The sequence below is a fragment of the Microtus oregoni genome, unplaced genomic scaffold (assembly GCF_018167655.1).
Source record: "Microtus oregoni isolate MIOR12 unplaced genomic scaffold, Mior012 000090F_ref0000504, whole genome shotgun sequence".
In the NCBI taxonomy this organism is placed as follows: Eukaryota; Metazoa; Chordata; class Mammalia; order Rodentia; family Cricetidae; genus Microtus; species Microtus oregoni.
In genome coordinates this window covers 4131978-4149272 of record NW_024544599.1, presented here as the reverse complement: position 1 = coordinate 4149272, position 17295 = coordinate 4131978, and the positions used below count along the sequence as shown (strand labels likewise).

The 17295-nt window shown below is 46.2% G+C and overlaps 1 protein-coding gene across 3 annotated transcripts in view; it reads left to right on the top strand.

Annotated features, from left to right (window-relative positions):
- The window catches only part of Ccdc149 (coiled-coil domain containing 149), an 89377-nt gene that overhangs the window by 1149 nt on the left and 70933 nt on the right, over window positions 1-17295 (top strand). The window lies entirely within an intron of this gene.

Below are 17295 nucleotides of genomic sequence, written 5' to 3'. Positions count from 1 at the left end.
CAAGGGATAGACCCACTGGGAATCTTGTCTCTGGGCGCATCGAGAATCACCCATAGAGTAAAGGAGGCTGGAAGGGGTTCCCCACGGAAATCCAGTGCTGAGCTCTGACTCAGAAGGCACAATATTCCCTGTTCCCTGTTCTGGTAGATGTTTGCTGAGAGTTCTTTTTAGAGGTCAAGCACTGTAGCCAGCCATGGGATGCACATCCGTGACCCTAGCACTTGGTAGAAGTAGAGGCAGCAGGATCAGGAGTTCAAGGCCATCCTCTGCGACCTAGTGAGTTCAACACTCTACACAAGATTCTCTCTCCCCCCTCCTCAATAAATAAACAACAAACAAGAAGTTAGATGCACTATTCTGTGCTTAGAATTTAGTGGCCCCCCCCCATTCAGAAGACTCCTCAGAATCTCCTTCCTGCCTTCAAAGAGCACATGAGGTTTGTTGGTGTAGTTTGGAAAGAAAGTCACTCAATAAACAAAGGAAGTAATCAAGAACTAAATCGTGCCAGGTGTCCCTTGAGGGTGCCTCCCACTGGCAGGTGCATTGACCACGTTGAATAGCCATGGTTTCCTAGCTAGACTGTGTTTTTCAATTGGTTCTCCAATGCCCGCATTTTGAGCTCCATATACAAAAGGTGGTTGATAAACACTTGTTGAATAAGCCCACAGATCATGAGCTAGGTATTTTAAAAGTTGCCCCATCCATCCCAAACGAGCTTCATCTTGTTAATATTATGATATATAAGAACCACGCAATCGAGTTACAAAAAAATTGTGAAAACTTTTCATGTTTTAAGTTAAGTTCATAATTTGGTGGCTCCATTCATAGCTATCGTGGGCCATATGCTGTAGCATAGTGGAATTTGCTTTGCACAGATGTGTGTTACAGACCTAAAGTGTGAGCATGAGCAAGAACTTGCCTTCTGCCTCAGGAGTAACAAATGTCTCTTGACTTTGCCCTTCATGTCGGTCATTGCACAGGAAGCCATATTTTTCTTAGCTATCTGAGCCTCATTCTACATGAACATATGTAGGAATCACTTCATAAGCAGTATGGAAATCAGGGCTGAGGCCAGCCAAGGAACATGTGCTAAGTCTTACAGCTTGTAATTAGAGGGAACGTGATTTGAACCCTGGTACGTCTTGCCCTCTGGGTCCTTGCTTGGCATTATGAAGCCGTGCTGTATATAATCTGTCTACATCTCTCATCAAACGGTATGTCTCCCAAGACAGGGGCCATATCTAGTCCATCTTTGATTCTGCGATAAATGTATCAGCTTTCTCAAACAAGGCCTACAGATCAGAGTCCCTTTGGATGCCCATGAAAGTGCAAATTTCTGGTCTCCAATCTACTTCAGTGGATGGACGTGTAGTGCCCGAACGCCATAGATATATCTGAGTTTTAGCTTTCTGTAGCTGTTCTTATGTTTGGAATTTGGAATTAGGGTCTTTGGAGTCAGCCTTTCTTTGTATTGCCATCTCCCAAATAATGACAAGGAGATTTCTTATTAATTATGAATGCTTGGTCTAAGCCTAGGCTTATTCCCAAGTAGCTCTTGTAATTTAAATTAACCCATTTATATTAATCTACGTTCTGCCACATGGCTCATTACATGGCTCCATACTGTATGTCTGACTCCTTCCACGTCTTGCTGGCAAAATTCTGCATGCCTTAGATTTTTCCAGTGTTCCCCTCTCCCCCCAGAAATCCTGCCTATTCTCTCCTGTCTAGCTATCAGCCATTCAGCTCTTTATTAAACCAATCAGAGGATGCCTTGGGCAGAAACACATCTTCACAAAAAGATTATCCCACAATAAGTCTTTGTAGATATTGTGAAGTTGAGATCCTTGCAATGAGAGCATCCTACATTTAGGATGAGCACTTAATCCTATAATCAGTGTCTATATTTTAGAAAGGAGTGAGAGAGGGGCTCTCAAGACACAGAGACATGGGGGCATGGCTATAGGAAGACAGACACAGAGAAAAAGCATATGACAACTTCCAGAGGATAGAGGGGGTGCAGCCACAAGCCAAGGAGTGCCCACTGCACACTGATTCTGGACATTTGACCTCCCTGACTGGGAGAGTAGGTTTTTGGTTTTTTTTACATCCCATTTGGTGTCAGTTTGTTACGCTGGACACAGGAGACAAATCCACCTTCTGCTTCTAAGTGCTGAGAGATGTGTGTTGAGAGATATGGCCCCAGGACTGCCTCTTTTGAAATCTCAGCTGCCCAGGAAACTATCTGTCCACTTAAATAAGTGCCAGCAGGGTTCCCTGTGCATGGAGTGGGCCTGGTACCTAGTCAAGTAGAATTCAAGGAAGTATGGCTGGTGGCATTACCAAGAGATTTAGGGATCAGGGCCAAATGAACTTTATAAGGGAACACCATCTCTTTCTGCAGCAGTCCTAATGTCTGTCCTACTGGGGTCCCTACACCATTTCCCTTTGTGCCTTTAGCCCTGGGCTGTTGTTTCTACCTAAGTGTCTATGGTGCTGTTTATCCTAAAGACTTGAGAGCCAAATGCTGGAGTGAAAACCTGCTAGCTCAAAGAGGCAGGGAAAGCACCCAGCTGCTTCCTCCTTTGCTGCTGTCCCAGAAAGAGGGCTTTCTCCTATACTGTCTGAAACTTCTCCAACTGGATGTACCTCCCTTCTACTTTCTGCATGTCTCTCTATCCATCCTCATGATTTCCTCCCACTCTCTATGGTTTTTCTTACCAACTGGTTGCTTGCTCTGCTCTTGACCTATGGTTGATTTTATTGAATCCTGTTTACCACATTCAAGCAGAAAGCTCATGAATTAAAGGTGCTAGGACTCAGCCACACCATACCTAGAAGCAGGTTCCTCCAGTAAAGACACAATCTCAGGGTTCACAGTGTGATCAAATATTTCAAAACACAGGACTGTCTTCCAGTTGTTTTCTTCCACTGGTTTGGACATGGTTTTCATTTAAAATGCGATTACAGAGATCAGGCTGATTTTCCATGTTTAGTGTAACCATTGGTGGCAGCCTTCTCTCAAGACCTGACTTCAACACTCTCTGTGTGGGAAAGAGGCATGACTGATGCTAAGAGCTGGACGTTCCGTGCTTAGGGAGGTGCAGATATTGCGTCTCTCATTGCCACACATGGGTAGCTTTCCACCGTAGAGAAACCACAAACGCAGCCGCACACGCAGTCTGTGACTTGTATTCATTTTTTCCTGTATCTGTGACTTTTGCCAAAGGTAACTTAGTGGAGGAAGGTTTATTCTGGGCTCATACTTTCAGAGGGCTCAGTCCATCGTGCTAGGGAAGATATGGTCAAACAGAGCAGTGCACAGACTGGTGGTAAAGAAACAGAGAGCTAAGAGAATTCAGGCCCCTTGCTGGCTTTGTCCTTCACTTCCCCCTCTATCAGCCCAGCCCCCTGGTGTGGGATGCTCTGCCCAGATTCAGGGTGGGTCTTCTTTCATCTATTACTCTTCCCTGGAAATACCCAAACAGATCTGCCCACAGCAGAGCTTCCGTCTACCTTCTCAGTGACTCTAAACACTAAAGCCCAGCTGACAATCATGTCTCAGCCTTATGACCGCTTGAAATTTAGTTGGGTAATTCGGGTGTGTGGTACACAGTGACTGTGAGGCAGACAAAAGACAGTGAGCTTGCTATCTCAGCTCCAAGCCACTAGAGTTCAGGCCTGTGGCTGAAGACCCAACTCTTAGTTTTAGTGACGACAGACTCTGAAGATATTAAGATACTTAATAAGCCTACTCCAGTTTTGGTGAACACAAAACTTGGATCTACAGAACTTCTAAGAAAAATAGATGTATCTGTTAAAATCCTAGATATCTATTCTGTAAATGTGGTGTTTTAAATAAGATAGACATCAATGTGTCTTCTTTCATATTATAGGACTGCAGTACAACTGGGTGGGCCTTACTTGGCTCTGTGAATTAGTTTGAAACCCAGGCTCCTTCCATCTTGTTGCTCTACCATGATTTAAAGCTTGGTCATCAGCTGGGCAGTTGAACAAAGATGCTGCTACCTTCATATCCAAGCCCACAGGAAGGGGAAAGAGGGAGAGGGCAGGGGGAGTTCAGACCATGGGACTTTTTTTTTACTGAGGGATGGATGGAGAGCTTTTTGCATTACTTCTGGTCATAAACCATTGGTTTGAGCATTTTTACATGGCAACTACTAACTGAAAGAATAGAAAGAAAATATAATCTTTATCTAGATAGACCCAACTTGTATTTGGGAAGATTTGACCAAAAGGTAGCGAGTGTCTACAGACATGGAAAGAAAAATCATCAAAGAAAGAGGTAGATAAATTGAATTTTATCAAAATTAAAAATTATTTGCCTCTGAAAAACTTGCTTGATAAATGCAAAACAAGCCATAGGTAATGCAAAACAAGCCATAGGTTGGGAGCAGGTATTCACAGAATATATGCATATATATATATCATATCTAGAATATAAAAGCAAATCTTATAACTAAATAAGGAAATAAACAATCTAATTTCCCAAATGGGCAAAGTTAAGTACATGCTGCTCTGAAGATGAGATAGGATGGCAAGTAAGCACCTGCACAGATGTTCAGCATCATCAGTCACCAGGGAAATGGAAATTGGAACCACAGGGAGAAACCACAACACTCCGATTAGAATGGAAAAACAGCAAACAACTAATGAAGAACTGACAGGGTGCAGAGCCACTGGAGTCTCCATTGCTGGAGGAGCAGACTGTGGTTGTCACTTCTGAAAAAGTGTGTGCGTGTGTGTGTCTGTATGTCTGTGTGTTTCTTTGTGTGTGTCTGAGTATGTGTGTTTTTTGCTCTGTGTGTATGTCTGTGCATGTTTTTGTGTATGTGTGTGTCTGTATGTCTGTGTGTGTTTCTGTTTGTGTGTGTGTCTGTGTGTCTATATATCTGTGTGTTTCTTTGTGTGTGTCTGTGTGGTTTTTCTCTCTGTGTGTCTATGTGTGTTTCTGTGTGTCTGTATGTGTTTTTCTCTCTCTGTATGTCTGTGCATGTTTCTGTGCCTATGTTTCTGTGTATGTGTGTCTATATGGCTGTGTGTGTTTCTGTGTGTGTGTCTGTGTATCTATATGTCTGTGTGGTTTCTCTGTGTGTGTGTCTATATGTGTTTCTCTCTCTCTGTATGTTTGTGCATGTTTCTCTCTGTGTGTATTCCTGTGTGTGTATGTGTGTGTCTATGTGCACAGAGGCCGGTGGAGGATACCCAGTGTTCTGCTCTATCATTATCTGCCACATTCCCATGAGACAGGGTCTCTTACTGACCCTAGAACTAGATTGGCAGCCAGCAAGCTGCAGAGATCTTATTGGCTCCTCTCCACATTTGCTGGGATTAGTGTTGGGGTTACAGCATGTGCCATGCCAACAGCTGCCTCTTTATTTGGGTATTGAGGATTTGAACTCAGGTCCTTATGCTTATGCAGCAAATGCTCTTATCAACTGAGCCTTTTCTCCAGCCTGTCATATGTCTTCTAAACACACCTTTACTAAGGTTTAGTTGGCATGTGTAAAACACCACACTTCTTTAGGGTGTGCAGTTGATGGTTGGGACATTAATATATACCTTGTGATGTTTATTACTAAGACCAAAGAATAAAGAATTCTTTGAAAAGTTAGAAGTAGGGGAATAGAAAAGCCTTGTGGTTTATTAGGGCCTTGAAGTGGTGTAAAAGAGGAACCTGGGGGAACTTTCTGGTTTGATGAATATATCCTGTGTTTTGTTTATGAGAATAAGTTTATTAAAGTATATAGAACTTCAAACTTTGCAGAGGTGGTTTCACCTATGTAAATTACATGTAAATACTATAATAAATGTAGCCTTATTCTTTGTAATTCTTCAACCCAACAGATTTGTATCTAAATTAGCACATTCTCTCTCCAGCCCTCACTCCCTCTCTCCCAACACTCATCAGGCTAGGCTCAGCATTCCTTCGAAGACACTAAAGACCAAGTTCTCCTTTACACTCTGATTCCATCCTACCCTTGATGTAGGCTATACTCTCTTATCTTTGGGAGATCTTGGTGGAGGGAGCAACTGGGGAGCCATTTATACCTGGACATCACGAGGGCAAGGTGTTTGAAATGGAAAAGGCCATTACTTTATTACCTGGGTTTTGCTGGGCTTCTCCTTTACTGGGACAGAAAGACAGAATGTCTGGCCTCTTAAAAAAGAGACACACATACACAAGGAAAAATGGCAGTGGCTACAGGAAATGGAGGTGAGATGGGAAGACAGGCCTGCCCTGTTATTATTTTGAAGCAGTCACTCCCATTAAATGATATTTTTATTGACTAAAAGAACTATGCACAAATGGGTTTTTGATCCTACTGCATGTACTGGCTTTGTGGGAGCCTAGGAAGTTGGGATGCTCACCTTACTAGACCTGGATGGAGGTGGGTGGTCCTTGGACTTCCCACAGGTCAGGGAACCCTGATTGCTCTTCGGGCTGATGAGAGAGGGGGACTTGATCGGGGGAGGGGGAGGGAAATGGGAGGCGGTGGCAGGGAGGAGGCAGAAATCTTTAATAAATAAATAAATAAAAAGAACTATGCACAATAGTACATGAGCTGGGCAGAGGAGCAGACGTTGAGGAAGTGGAATGCGAACAGGCTCTCTTCTCTTTAGAGGGCAAAGACTATCAGGAGCAGAGATAGGTATGAGCCTGAGCTGGTGTTTGTGCTGTTAGGAAGCAGTCCAAGGTGGAACTACTGGGTTGGGGGAATAGCAGGCATTACAGTTAGATAGCCAGGGTAGATCAGGTGAAAAGTGGATTCAGAGGCCAGACAGCAGGGTGTGCTCTGATGTAGCCAGAACAGAGAGGCACCAATGCTTGTTCAGCTGAAGTCCACATTGATGAAAGCACTCGGGGTCAGTTTGTTTCCATTGAACTCGCTTGTCACAGAGCTTAGATCACCCGCAGGGCATGGTGCCAGGCAGTGGGAATGGAATTGAGACAGGACAGGTGAGGGCGAGCTACTGCTGATCTGATCCTTTCTGTCAACATCAACACTCTCAGTTGCCTTGCGTGTTCTGGAGAAAGGTCTCCGAGAGCCAGACTTCTGGTTTTGAGTAAGTGAGTTTATTAAGGGTAGAGGAAGTAAAAAAAGAACAAATAGCAATTAGCAGATAGGAAGAAGACAGTAGATTGCAGATAGACAGTAAAATATTAGGTTGGGAGTTTACGACGTTTAGCAGACTTGGAGTAGCACAATTGAAAGAACAAATAAAGGAGATACCATCAAATCTGGAGCTTACAGATATCCAGTAGAAAATCAGTGGGGCAGTCTCACGGAGGCACAACCAGTTGGAGGTCTCCTCCTGAGTCCTGGGCCAAGCATAGTGTCCCCTCAGCTGGGCCTCCAAGTGAAAGAACAAATAGCAGCAGGTGGGGATGACATCATTAAACATCTATCAGGGTGGGCTGGGGAAGCCGGGGCGGTCAGGTGATGGCGGGTCCTCTCCATCCTCCCCATGGCTGAGCAGCAGGCTGTTTTATGGGATAAACAGCAGTAACCACAGTTGGAAGTACTTTACTTCCTAGCTGTTCTCAGATGACAATTGACATAAATATACTGGGTCTAAAGTGTGTGTGTGTGCGCTCCCTTTCTGGACTTAGCTTCTCAGTGAATTTCAACAGCACACAGCAACTGACCCATAGAATGGACATTACATCAATGGATCCTAATTATTCTGTCATTGTCCATCTCTCTACTGGACCCAAAAGCATTGAACTTGTTGAGAATAAATAACTCTAAGTTTTTAACTTGTAACCTTGGCACTTAGAACTGGACTTGTCCATTGTAGGGAAGCATGGTCCTAAGTAAAGACTATAAGATAGGGTCAGTGTTTTGAAAGAATGAAGAGATATAGAAATGCAGAATGAGTGGACATTGAACACATTGACGATGGGAAACATTTCTAAGGAAGACCCATGCAGGATCCACAGCGAGCTGGACGGAGTAGATGGGGGGATGGCTCTTGATGGGTACCTTGAGCATCCCAGTGCTGGGGATGGCAGGAGGTGGGGGCTACAAAGCTTGGTAAGGAGAGGGTGCGTGTTCTATTTTGAACTCTGCATTGTTCAGCTTGCTGGGAGAGCTTGAACTCTTGTGAGGAGAACAGAGCGCTCACTGGGAATGCTTCTGATGAGCAGCTATCTTTGTAGTGGCAGGCTAATTTCAGAGTAAGTTTATTAAAATTAGCATGTGGGGAGAGGGGATTGAGCACGCTGCTATTTTTAACTAATAGGATTCATGTTCTCTCCTATGCAGAGAAATTCACATATGTACTTCTAAATTTGACAATTTATACTCTTTTTATGTTGAAAAAAATCAACTGAGTTTCACATTGAATCAAATACACTGGCTGAAGACGGGAAGAGGATTGTGGCTAGTCTCTCAATGAAAGTGGCCAGAATAAATGGTGTTTCTTACACACAGTCTCTTTTCCCATCAATTACTCCAAACTGGGACTGCTGCCTGACCTTTCTCTGGCGAGGCTTGAACAATTGTCTGTTTGCCCACATGGAGCACTGTTGATAGGCCAAAGAAAAGATTCCATTCTAGTTGGTGATACAACGAGCTTCCTGGGAGTCACTTATAGGAGCATGGGTGACCCAGAAGCAGCTGCTTCACCCTAAAGCCTGCCCCACAATGATGACAATTCATAGAAACCCATATCCATGGAGCTCTCTGTCCATCTTGCAGGCAGCTCCATTGAAGAGTGTCCTCTCCCCTGGCGATTGCTCACTGCTCATATAATACTTGAGTCTCCTGATTTTCCCAACTCTTGAGCCTTGCTGACTTTCTGAGCTTCCCCCAGCCTTGGGACTTCTCCTTGGCACCCTGCTTCCCTCCAGGAAGGAATGATTCAATTTGAAAGAAAGCGCTACACAGTGCCAGCTTTGGCTCCCTCATGGCAAGAACTTGGCTTAGGGAAGGGTCTGCTCCTATCCTGGAGGCCACAGACAAACTGTACCACAGGCTGGGACTAAACGATTCCTGATTTGTGTAGGAAGTATTCCCCACCCAAGGTTCAAACAGCAAAAGTTTAATTCCCCAGCAGGTGGTCATCACTGCAAGGAGGCGGGGTCATGAAGGCTGTGACCTCCTTGGAGAATGAATCTGTGGGTGGATTCATACTTCACTGGTGTTACTGAGAAGCGATGAGAACTGGAGGAGGAGGGCTCTCTTGGAGGACGTAAGCCACCTGAGGGATGTATTGGAAGGATGTCTGGCCCCAGAGTCTTTCTTTTCCTCCTCTGCTGCCTGGCTGCTGTGAAGAGAGCAGCTGCACTCTTCTGGGCCGCTCTTGCATGATGCATCTGCCTTGACACAGGCCTGAAAGCATGGGCCCAGCCAAACTTACCTTGAAATCAAGAACCCTTCTTTCTTTTAAGTTGTTTTTGTCAAGCATTTTGTTGGAGGAAGTATGCCTCTGGAGGGTGGGCTTTGAGGTTTCAAAAGTCCAAGTCAAACCCAGAGTCTCTCTCTGCCTATTGACCAGGATGTAGCTACTACTCCAGCACCTGCATGCTGCCATGTTCCCTGTCGTGATGATAATGGACTAAACCTCTGAAACTGTTAGCAAACTCCTATTAAATGCCTTCTTTTATAAGAGCTGTCGTGGTCATAGTATCTCTTCACAGCAATAGAACACTGAGTGAGATGACTCCCCAAATCATGGCCATTGAGCCTGAAGCTAGCGCTTCTTACTCGGGTATCTTTCTTGAAAACCCTTTTGCATCAGTACTTGCCTGTAGCCTGAGAGAGAACGGATCTTCTCTGTATATGTGAATGAGCTTTTGCAAGGTTAGTGAGCTCTTCAGTGATGGGACATGATTGCTTACGTAAAGCCGGGAGACGATTTTAGAATGCTGAAGCTTTTGCTGTGGTGACTGCTTGGGAGCACGAGCTGAGGCAAGACCCTGACAGGATTGATCCATTTTGAACCATTAGCTTCACATCCTCATTTATGGAAAATGAAATGTGGCTGCCCCTGCCCACCTACCCATGGTTTCATTAGTGGCTGCCACACAGGTAGGGCTCAGCAATGTGAGGATGCACCCCAGTTGTTCCTGGTAGGAAGGGACGATGCAAAGGAATGGGGGTCCATCCACACAGTGTTTCTGGGACAGGCTGGGTCACAGGTAAAGGTCACCCTTCGGTACACTACTGGGCATGCTCTGGTACAAAGTCTCTTCCCTGGCACAGCTGGCCTCTGGTGTCCACTGGCGAGCCGAACATGAAGTCATTATATGCATTGTGCTTCGGGGCAAATTAGCCGGGAAAGAGGAAGGTTCTGGATGCAGGTGACTTCTGGGGCAGGAACGGTGGGCAGAATTTCAGCATGTGGGGTGTTTTTGGTTTTTTTTTTTCTGTTGCTGTATAAAATACCCTGACATAAGGAACTTAATAAAGAAAGAAAAAAGGAAGGAAGGAAGGAAGGGCAGAAGGAAGGAAGGAAGGGCAGAAGGACGGACAGGTCTCTTTCGGCTCACAGCTCCGGTATATAGTTCATCATAAGGGTGTGTTGAAGCAGCAGGAGCTTGAAGCAGCTCTTCACAATGCACCTACAGTCAGGAAAACAGAGATGAATCCTCCTCATCAACTAGCTTCCCATTGTGCAGTCTAGGAATGGTGCTGTCCTCCTTTTGGGTGGGTCTCCATACTTAAATTAACAGTCTAGATCATCCCTCTAAGGCACACCCGGAGGCTAACCTACACTAAATAATCCTTCGGGTGCATCATCTAGGCGACTCAAGATCCTGGCAGGTGTTAGCAATCTCGTGGAGATGCAGAGGTGCTCCAGACAGAGGGAACGGAGATGGGAAAAGTGCAGAGCTGGCAGAACGCAGGCTCTGCTGGCGAGACCACAGCTCATGCGGCTTCAGGTGGGGACTCTCAGACTTCGAGTGCCCCAGCAGCAGCAGAGAAGCTAGAGGATGTCTGAAAGTTTGTTTTCGAGCCCCACTCCCGTGCAGAGCGCTTATCTTCGTCAGGCTGCAGGAAAGCCCTTCCCCAGGGCATCGGAGATGCCTCTGCAAATGGAGGTGATGTGTCAGCTGCAGCTGTCAACACGATGCCATTGCAAATTCATGCTGATGGGGCACAGATTGACGTGCCTGCTTGCTCTGCCATCTGTAAATCCACGACGAAGGCAATATTGGAGGTGCTTGGGTGGGGTAGAGGACTCCCTTTTTCTAGCCTGTTCCAATTTGCTTTATAATTGGTTCCAGCCTGATGCGATGCGGGGTCAGCCTGTAACCTTCTTTCCCTCCACAGCCTTTCTAGACCTTGCAGTGTGCTCGCTGGCTACTCTGTCCGTTCCAGGCAACTTCTTGTCTATGACCTCTTTTTGAGAACCTCTTAACTTCCAGCTTTGCACACCCTTCATTGTCTCTGAGCATCATCTCCTCTCAAGTCCACATTGTTCTGCTCCTCTCCACTCCGGCCCCCGTCTGATCTTGAGAACATCAGCCAACCACTCTAATTTCTGGCTTTGCTGAGTAAAGTCGAGTTTAGTGTTTAGGAGAAAGACATGACACTTGCTTACGGGGAACTAACAGTAACCTCCTTCCAGGATTGTATTAGAAATGTCATCAACCTTCCTGCACTCCCAGCCTTCCTGCACTCCCAGCCTTCCTGCACTCCCAGCCTTCCTGTACCCCCAGCCTTCCTGCACCCCCAGCCTTCCTGCACCCCAGCCTTCCTGCACCCCCCACCTTCCTGCACCCCCCACCTTCCTGCACCCCCAGCCTTCCTGCACCCCCAGCCTTCCTGCACCCCCAGCCTTCCTGCACCCCCAGCCTTCCTGTACCCCCAGCCTACCTCCAGTCTATTCCACCTTTCCATCCCGGCCATGGCTGCCAGCTCAAGATCCAGACGTAGGAGTCTGACCATAACATTTCCTTGCTCAAGGAGCCTCCGCTCACTGTTGGCTCTCACTTTGGCCCCAGCTTTGCTGTCAATTAAAGCAGGTCTTACTTTCATCCAAACCAAATGGACCAACTCTATATCGCGTTTCTCTTTCCATACGTCTAGCAGTCCTGGCAAGCAGAACCACTTCCGGTATATATGAAGCCTGGTTCCCCTCACCTTCCTTTCCACAGCCTCCGTCCTCTGCCCAGAACTCTCACACCCCTTCTTTTCCTTACTGGCATTTCAAGGCTCAGCCATCGGTGCCACTGCCCACTGCTAAAGTTGTCTCCCTGCCTGCCATCCCACAGCATCCACTTAGCCAAACTTGCTCTGTCCAAATGTCCCTGTGGGGGCTTAGGCTGAGATTGTTCTTGCCTTGTCTTCAGCCTGGAGTTGCTGCAGGAAGGGCAAGGCTATTTCATTGTAGAATCTCCACTGGGCCCCTTGAAGCACACCCCCACCCCCCAGCAGTGAACAAATTCAGAAGAGATGGCAACCTCAATGATTTGTGGTTAACACTTCAATTGAAAGACTACTGAATCAAAATAAGGACATTATATTTTTTATGAGAATAACATCATCTGGTTTTTTTCCCCCCTCCAAGTCTCCTTCTATCCCTTTCATCCCACAGGGCTTCTGACTTTCAGAGTATAGATTGTGATCTCTCGGAGGTGGTAAGTCAAGCCACTTTCTGATAAGCTCTCAGGATTTATGCGTTAACTGTAACTCACTTCCCTCCTCCCCGTTTCTCTCCCCTCATTCTTCCCATGCTGGAATTGTACTGTATCAGAGATATTGGTAGGGAAAGGCAGGCAGAGGCTGTGGGTGGGAAATCATTTGGTTATAAAGAGCTATTTCTATAATGGAATCTGACCTGCCCCTGAGTGTTCACCAGGTTTTTCCTCTGCTCTCGACTGGAATAGCTTGCTCTAAAGGTCGTTTGCCACCTAGGCTTGACTCTTCGGCAATGAAGTTCCACAATTTCTTTCTTTTTTTTAAAAGATGTATTTTGCTTTTTGTTTTCCTCTCTCTCTCTCTCTCTCTCTCTCTGCATGCTAGATGAGGGTGACAGGTCCCTTCCTGGAGCTGGAGTTACAGATGGTTGTTAGTCACCTGATAGGACTGCTGGGGATTGAACATGTGTCCACTAGAAGAGCAGCAAGCGCTCCTACCTCCTGAGATGTCTCTTTAGCCCCAGTCAGACAGTGTCTTTGGTCTCTGTGGTCATTTTCTCATCAAGCAAAGTGTTAACAAAGTAATTCTTCACACCTATTTTTCTTCAACTGATATTTAAAGGCATTAACTATATCCTAGGTACTTTACCAAAAGTTGGGATGCACAATCCAGAAGGCCATTCTCCCCACAACTGTGTTGGAGGTTAGACCGAGCAGGTATTCCTGGGAATTCCAAGTGTTTATGAAGTATCTAAAAATTCAGAGCCCTTATTTGTGGTTAATCAGCAACATCTAGGAGCAGAGAACTTTATGTTAATTTCAAATCACACGTTTTCCCGTGAAACCAGGGGTTTGTGCTAGAAGGCGTGTGCTCAGGTATCTCTTACCCTTGCTTTCAGACCTTGGGAAAATATCTTTTCTCATGTTGGTTCCCATCTCACTTAGGCCTATGCCCCAAATATTGAGTTAAAAAGCAAGACTTTGGAGTATCAAGATGGAACAGATTCAAAATTGTGGGCCCTCACGTTGGGGTTTGACCCGGGGTTCCTTCCTGGATGCCACATAGGCTAGCAGCAGCACCAATGGGGTCAGCAGCCCTGTAGTTGTGACTGTATCCTAAAGGGGGCATCAAAACACCTCTCCTGGTGCAGCTGGAAGCAGGGATACCAGATGACCTAATAATACTCAGGGTTTACTTCCCCACCCTGGACTTGCTTCTCCCTGGCCATGTAGAGTGTCCTCAGGCAACATAGAAGGCTTGACCATGGTGGCCCAGATTTTTGAATGAGGAAGGATTTGGGAAGAAAAGTAAATGACTAAAGCTATTATATAGGCATGATACATATCTTAGGTAATGATGGGTTTTAACTTTAATACTGAGTAATATAAATTCTCTGAACACTTCAAATTCTCAAAATATGGATGTGTTTAAGGAGAGGAATCTATAATTTACCCAGGCCTCACTGCTGTTGACATAGAAGCACAATCTCCCATTTCTCATGTTGTTTTTTTCTCCAGAGTGAACCTGTAGTATATGCTGTTTTATCTTTGTCCCTATAGAGACTAACGTGCAGGCAGTGAAAGCACACATTGTATGTGGAACAATCAATGAAGGTTTTACATGTGGATGCAGCCATTTGACCTTGTGTTTACCAGTGTGAACCTGGGAGAGCCAGGCCTAAAAAGGAGGCAGACTAAAGTCTCATGCAACAGCCAACATTATTCAGAGCATCGGACAGTTGAGAAGGGTCACCTGAATAAAGTGGATAATCACAAAGACAAGTCATGCTTTTTGTTTTTCTGTAAGGCATATGAATAACAACAGCTGTAAAATCTCTCCTATCTGCTACGTCTGGACGGAGCATGGAAACACTTTCCATGAACAGTTCTGTGTTTCGAAGAAGCTGAGGTCTCAGGACTCTTGTCCTGTTTTCTTCGTGTTTTCCCACAAGCACTCAGAATTCTCACGGACTCCATTCTTGGACTGTATTCCAGCTGCCTTGCGTAGATACAAAATCCAGAACATTCCAAGCTCTCCAACAGGTTCTATGCCCTTACTCAACTTGTCCCTCTTCTCCATACCTCCCTGAGGTCACCGTTGTTCTGAATTTGTCACCATATGGTATTTTATTACTCACTTCCTCCTCAGTGGTAACTCTTAAATCATTCCATGGTACTTATTGTTCCTGGTCACCATCACGCACAGTGGAAGGGCAGGATTCTAAGCTACTGATAAACCATACCTTTGTTAAACTTTAAGTGTATGTTTTAGAAATTGCGTTGTTTCCCACTGTCAGAGAGGTCAGAGGTTTGACATCAGGAGCTCTGAATCAGGCTTCCAGGGCAGTGAGGTGAGAGTAGTTGGTATGATATTTTTGGGGTGTGGGGAGCAGGGCATTGGCTTCTGCCTTCCATGGATCACTCTTTAAGTGTGAACACCTGGGTTCTGTGGAACGTCCTGATGCCAGTTCTTATCTGTGTGTGAAAGGGCATCTGAGATCCCAGTATGACGATTGCATGGTGGTGATTGCAGGAGAGCAAATTCTAGATGCTTGCTCATCCCAATTTTAAACTTTTTCTTGGAAAATTCTAGAAGAGGGAGCTGGAAAGATGGCTCTTGCTTTTTAAGAGGATCTGGGTTTAATTCCCAGCACATATGTGATGGCCCACAGCTGTCTCTAACTCCGGTTCTAGGGGTCCAGTGCACTTTCTGGCTTCCATGAGCGCCAGGCACACAAAGTGTGTACAGACATGCAAGCAGGCCAAGCACTTTTGCACATCAAATAATTTTATAACAAACAAACAAATAAAAATTTCTTTAAAGCGTGAAATAAATTTCGGAAAGAGAAGAGGCTTCCATCTTGCTGTCTGCTACTTTGTACATTTATGGGCTGATCACAGGGTCTTCTTCATAGGTCCTCCTTGTTAGGGCCACATGAGCCCTCATCTGCTATGGCTGAAACAATTCCAGGACAAGCAGCCGTTTGAAATTTAGTCTTTGTGCCTTGCCGCAGTGCGGACAGCGACCAGTATTGATGATTCTCAGCGTTCCTGGGAGTGGCTCAGCTTACCACTCTTCCTGAGGACTGGAGTTCAGTTCCCAGCGCCCACATGGTGACCTCTGACCCCCAAACCCATTTACCACCGCTGTGTCCACATCTCCCCCTGTCTGCGTCTCATCTCCTTTAGAAACCGCTAGTCTGGCCATCGAATCAGCCATCCATCTGATATTTCTGTTTGTGCTGCTCCAGACAATGCTGAATTCCTTTACCGGTGGGGAAATATGCGTTTCCTGCCTCAGTGCCTTCGGAGTGCGGTGCCAGGAACGCTTCTGTTAAGTGACAGACCTTCAGACTACACTTGCAGGCTAAAACAGCGCACCTTAGTGACATTTAAATGCTGTTTTGATGAATGGCAGTGACCAAAGTGATGGTGGTGGGGGGCAATCAGACTGGAAGAAAACAAAACCTGTACCCAGTGTTGAATTGAGTTCCACCGGTGGTCTGTAGTCAATGGAGATTTTTCATCTTCCTGAAAAGTCATGATCTCAGGCCACCCACAGGGACTTTCTGTTAACATAACCAACCCATGTGCGGTCGACAGCCAGAGAAATAGATCTGGGCGGGCGAAGAATCCTCCATGACTCGTCTTTCCACTTCAGCTTGTACCCTGAAAACGCCGGCGGTTTGAGTCCCTTCCCCGCATCCCAGACTGAGTCTCCACCTGACTTGTTACTGTGGGCTGGTTCTGAACTGACAGCTCTTGTTGAGGAGAATTTCTCCCTCATCAGTCATGCCTGGAGATGGCGGAAAGAAAAGGAGCAGGGCAAAGATGAAGCGGGAGAGCAAATTAGCAATGCTCCGGGAGAGACGCACAGGGCGCGGAGCGAGCGAGCAAACAGCTCCCCGCCTCAGGCTGCGGCTGGGGACACCTTCATCCTGCAGGCGGAAATTCAGGGCCCAAGTGGTCCTTTAGGGATGTCTATGAGGTTCTCATCCAGAGAAAACGACTGTAATGATCACGATTGGTTGGAATCCTGGCAGATGGTGGCAAGAGCTCTACTTACTTGGGTAATTAAAGCGGTAAGGATTTGCATGGTTGATTTGAAGGATCTCCAGGCTGCGGATGCCCGCGTGTGGGGCGGACTGGGATGGAGCACCTCCTTGCTTTAGAGGATATGCACCTGGCGCCAGGAGGAGAGGATGGGGGCAGAGACTGTTCCCACGCAGGCTCTATCTCCAGCACTCTGGTCCACTCATGAGACTGTTCAGCTCCGCAGGAGATGCAGAAAGGTGGAGTCTGCTCTCAAACCTAGGAGGGAGACTTTTCTTCTTTTCAGTGGTTCGGACACAATTTTCTTGATTACTGTGACGACAGGATGTGTACTATTGGGAGTCGCGGCTGTGACTCAGGTGCTCAAGTGCCCTTTGCCTGTTTAGCACGTGGAAGTAGGCAGCTGGAGCCCCAGTACGATCAAAGGAAATGGCTGGTAGCGTTAGAGTTTCAACATTTCATTTTAGGCGAACTGTTTAATGGAGTCCTTGCGACCCTCCTATGAGTGAGATAGGGTGGTGTGGCCCGAGAGCCACCGGGCTGGCCTGCATTCAAACCTCGCTGTTGCCAGGGACAAGCTATAATGCTTTGCTGGTGTTCTGGGTTCCTTAAGAGCAAATCCCTTGAAG